Source organism: Chaetura pelagica, unplaced genomic scaffold (assembly GCF_000747805.2).
Source record: "Chaetura pelagica isolate M959 unplaced genomic scaffold, ChaPel_1.0 scaffold522, whole genome shotgun sequence".
NCBI lineage: Eukaryota > Metazoa > Chordata > Aves > Apodiformes > Apodidae > Chaetura > Chaetura pelagica.
Window position 1 is genome coordinate 126,095 of NW_009952262.1, and position 5,370 is coordinate 131,464.

Here is a 5,370-nt window from a genome sequence, read left to right on the forward strand (position 1 = left end):
CACGACGTGCTGCCCCGGCACCCCAGTGGGGGCTCCCGCCTGCCCATCGGCGGCCTGGGGAAGGGTCTACATCCCCGGCGCCTGCGGGCGGGGGTCGGCACCCTGGCCCGGGTGGGGTTCGCCGTCCACGCGCCGGAGCCCCGCGGAGCCCCTCTGCGCTGGTCCTGGTACCCCGCGGCAGCGCGGGGCCCGGCGTGGTCGCGGTGTGGGTGCTGTGACAAAGGCGCGATGTGAAGAGCGGGACAGCCAGGGCTGGGGCGGGAGCTCTGGGTCAGCGGCCAGACGATCTCCTTGTGGCCTCAGACCCCCTTCCAGGCAGGAGTACGGCGCTACAGTTTTAAAATCCGTGTAACAAAGAACATCGGCCGCAAATCTGCTGTTGTCAGTGGCGTTTGGGATAGGTGAGGGGCCTTCTTGACGATAGACTGAGAGAGGTGAGAGGTCTCTGCTGAAAGACATTTAGTGGATGCTAAAAAGTTCGAGAAGGCTTGTTTAGCTGCGCTTACTGTTGTATTTGAAAGCTGTATTTCGAAAAGCTGTCGCGTTCAGAATGTCGGCTCCCTTCTGTGGAGCGGTTCCAGCCCACTCCCAGCAGGTGTCTGGGACCTTGTGATCACCATAGCTGCGACTGGGAGTTCACGAAGCCCGTTTTCTGTGAGGGTGATCGCAGCACCACTCCCTCACACATGTAGAGCAAGCCTGCAGAGAACCGACAGTAAGTACCTTGGAAGCTGTCAGTGCTCAGCCTGGGTCTCTCTGCTCTAAAACGGTCCATGTGTTGGTGTGCAGTGGAGGGAATGTGAGTCGCATTCAGTCCTGTTGCCTCAGGTTTCAGATTTAGGAGGAAAAGTGAGAAACACTGTGAGTGCTGTGGCAACTTGTATCCTTCTAGACGGAACAAAGAGGGAAGAGGACAACAGAAAAATAAACTTATTTTCAAACAAAAGGCCAAATCTAATCCCAATGCAAAAGGAAGACACTTCCTCACTGTGGGAGCTGGGCTGACTTGAATTTAGCTGAGGAGGTATATTTGGTTGAGACTTCAGAACCAAAATGCCAAGTACTTGTGAGTCTCTGTGTGCAAGGGACTGAGCCAGCCCAAATCTGCTAACATCTGACAGTGAGTTACCAAGTTTCAAACCCAATGAGGAAGAGAATGGGCCCAAGACAAGACAAAGTCACACATTTCATTTCAGTTGACCTATTAAATATAGACTGTGTGGTCTGAGGTCAGGTTCCAGGCAAGAGACAGATTCTAGGGATCTGCCACTTAGGTATGGGAATTAGGGGGGGGCAGCACTGGCAGCCAGATCTGTGTGACATTAACTTGCTGCTAAACGCATGATTTATGCAGCAAAATAAATATACCCTTTGTTTTTGACATTTTAGGGTGGCTGCAGGTGTTGGTCAAGGGTTGTTCGTGCTCTGTTCTGTCCAGAAAAGACCACTGAGATTTGTAGGTACTTCTGGTGGCTATTGTACAGTTATTTCCATGCACCTTCAGTTTCCTCTGACCCTTGTCCCCCTCCTGTTTTGTACAAAGTGAAAGGCTGGTATTAATTTCCTGATAGCATGGGTTTACCTGTAGGCCCCCAACCTGGTTTGGGAGTAGGTAATATACTTTTTCAATAAGTAGTTCCTCCACAAGGATGGGGGGAGGGGCAGTTAGCATGCAGCAAGGAAATTAGACCCACAGTCCAGCCAACCCTGACCCCAGCCTTTTCTTCCCATCTTATCAGGTCTGGCTGCATTGGCTTAGGCACCATGCAAGAAGGGCAAGCTGGTGAGGAGCCGCCGCTCCTGTTAACATCAGTAGGCCTGGAGGGTGCTAGACATGACCCAGAAGCTGCAGTGACCTGAACAACTGTCACAGGAGCTGGCCAGGGCTTTTCAGCCCCTGGCACATCTGTGTAACTATGCACTCATTCCTGCATCATACAGAACCCATAATCTTTTTGGGGCAGTTTTAACAGCAGATTCAGTTTTCTCTCCCCAAGTTGCCTGATCTGTGGTGAGATCCAGTTGACAGCTCACATGCAGCTTCCATCTGCTTTTCCTTTTCTTTCCCATAATGGGGAGAAGCAGTTGTGTGAGAAGCCGGCACTATTGATAAAGTCCAGAAGCTCCTCTTGCAATCTCTTGCCTCTTGACATGGAGCTGAGCAGCTGCCTCTGTCCCCAGAGAGGAAGGAAGGCTGGAAAAGGCTTGGCAGGGGCAGGAAGGTGTGAATTGAACTGCAGAGTCTGAGACCCCAAGAGTTAGCTACGGCTGTCTTGTACAGGTGCTGAGCAGTAATGAATTCACTGGAGACAGAGGAGGATCTTACAGGCCTGCTAGAAACATGAACACTGTTACAAAGTGGTTTTGTTGGTGCCTGACTATTCATGTCTCAGCAGCCTGACTACTGGTAGCTTATACTGCTTATTCCAGCCTCCTAATATTACTAATGAGGTAGTTTTTCTATTTATGTTAATCACAGATACATTTGCATGTTAACAGGAGTGTGTCTTAGAGCTTTAATGGTAAGAGTAGGGAGGGATTTGAACAGTCTTGGAATGGGTCAGAGGAGACTGAGCAGGGAGAATCTAGTGGAAATTTTTGGCCTTGGGTTCCAGGATCGGGCAGAAGGCAGTTCCTCCAGGAGTGTCAACTTTGCTCTCCTGACTGGGTTTCCTAGCAGTGCCCCTGGTAGGAATATGGAGAGATTCTGCAGTGTGAGATACAACACTAAAATGCAGGGGAATGGCAGGGACAGGAGGAGACCTCTTGCAGGGCTTCTGTAGTGGTGTGTGGACAGCTGGGTGGCTTTTCCAAAGGGCAAGGGAGCAATAACAGCTTCAGCCTAACTTGCCTTACTGACAGCTGAGCTTTGACTCAGCTTCTGCAGGTTTGCAGATAAGCTCCCCACTGACTCCATGCTTCCCCTGCTGAAATACTGTATGTGATTTCTAATGCTAAGCTGAATCAAGAGACCCTTCTCTTCTGCAAACTGACAGCCTTTTCTTGCTCGAGGCTTTAGACTGCTGATATCTGGAGTCGTGTTTAGGATCTGAAGGGACTGTAAATCCCAGAGTAAATGAGTGGTTTGTAGGGAGGATCAGGCACAGAATATATATATGTATATGTGTGTATATATATATGTATATGTGTGTATATATATATATTTAATGCTGCAGTCTCTTCTGAGTGGAACTAGGCTGAATTCTGCTTACAAGGAGCTGGAAACCCTCCTGGAGCTGGTGGGAGTAGGGTGGTATCATCCAACACTAAGGGGACATACAGGTTCTTTTAGGGATCCTTGGCAGAATGATGATAGCACTAAGTGTTACTTACACTGAAAGATTCATTTTCTTAACAGAGTTTTATGGTTCGTATAGCACAGAATTTATTATTAGAATGGCAAGGGATTTCTACAGGCAGAATCACTATAGTACAATCTACAAGTACCATAATACAGAATTTATAGTATAATGTAACTTCTGATTTCTGATCAGCTGGACCCCCTGCAGATCAGGTCAGATTTTGATACATGGTTTACTGTATCAATATAACAATCAGAATCTAGACTCAAAAGAAGACAAGTCACTCTGTACTTGGAGGAAGCAGATGCTAGTGAAGGTATATCTGGCCACTGGGGGTCCTGGCTCTTGCTGTCCCACCACAGCATCTCTGGTTCAAGTTCCCCCATTTAGGATTTGCAATGGCTTGATTTTGTAGACAGTGCTCTGTGTGCTGTTGTGGTTTCCTGTTCTGTGACTGGATCATTAACAGCTCCTGGCTGGCCAGGTGACTGGGACCTTCAAGGTTGGCACTTTAACACCATGTCCCATGTCTCAGCAGGCATAACTGACTTAGTGTTAAGAGTGTCCAAAGAGGCATAAGCCTAGTGACCTGAGTTTGCTGTTAACTTAAGCAGGAAATGTGGAAGTGTGATGTTTGTGGAGGGTTTTTTTTTCCCTAGCAGGGGCTGTGAGCACAGATGTGATTTGCGTAGCTGTAGCAGCTTATTTGAGTTGGAATGGAAGAATGGCAAAATCTCATTGCCTTTGGTTGGGATTGTCCTGAGCCCATAAAAGTTGTGTGCCATGGAGTCACTCTGGGGTGGAGGGGAAAGATCCAAGCAGCCCCTGTCCTGCATCCATGTTTGGATTCACAAAGAGGTGAAGAGGCTTTGGAGTACCCCAAGCCAGGCATAAGAAGGTGGGTTCAAAGAAAGAGGCCTTTTTGTTTGTGCCATAACAATGCATCTGCAGCCCCAGCACAACAGTGTGGACATGGACATTTAGCAACAAGCTGAAGGAACACATCCTGCCTTTTCTTAGGATATGAAATGCCAATGTGAATAGGAGTTACAGTGAGGGGGTTAGATGCATTCTAGCATTTGAGTCTATTCTCTAGTCCTTTGCCCATTCTCATCTGAAACAACTCAAATGACAGAGCTCCAGGCACTTCCCTGGGGAGATCATTCCACAGTCTAATAAATCTCTCTGTGCTAGGAAATGTTTCTTGATAACCAGCCAGTTTTTTTCCTTTTCTTAGTTTCATTTGATTATTCTTAGCACCAGAACACCCAAAGATGATCCCTCTTCTTCCTTAAGGGGCTAAAGTTTCTTCCCTTCTCCCTTGGCTCCAGTGTTAGGCTTAGGTGTTATGGCAAATCTTGACTAAGAATGTCAAGATCTGGTCTTATCCATGTGCTTTTCATCTTGCTTCTCAAGTTGTCCCTTGCAGAATGCATTATGCATTGCTGTTCTCTGTATTCCCCTTGTCATGCAAATGTACATTTATGTGCTTTTGTACATGTCGTATGGGTGTATGTATGACACAGAAAGCCAGGCCTCTCCTCCCATAGCTTTCCATGATTCTGTGAATCTAGATCATGGGGCCTTCATATGAGCCTAAAATCCCAGATGATTTTTTCTCTTTTCCTTCCCACCCAGCCTATCTCCTATTGTTATCTCCTATCTCTGATCCTTGTCTTCTGGGCGGTTTCTCCCACAGGCTAAGTTGGCATGCATTTTGCTCTCCTGCTGTTTCTCATCTTTTTCAACACCTGTTTCAAACCTGGTTGATTCACTGGAACCCTTTTCCATGAGTTCAGTAGACCTTGGATGGGGCCTGAATGTCCTTTGTTGTTTCTTTGTCTTGTGCAAACCTCGCACTTAAAAAAAGTCAGATCCTGCACAGGGTCCGTCTTAGGCACTTCCTCTGTACCTGAGCAGAAACAATGGGACACCTGCTGGAACAGGGCAGCATCTGTAATTCTTGTGTTTGGGTTATCTGCTATTACCAAAGAGGAACGTTGTGTCAATGAGCCTCTGCAATTGCATGTCTAACTGGACCCTTGCTGTATCCACTCCAGGTTGTGCA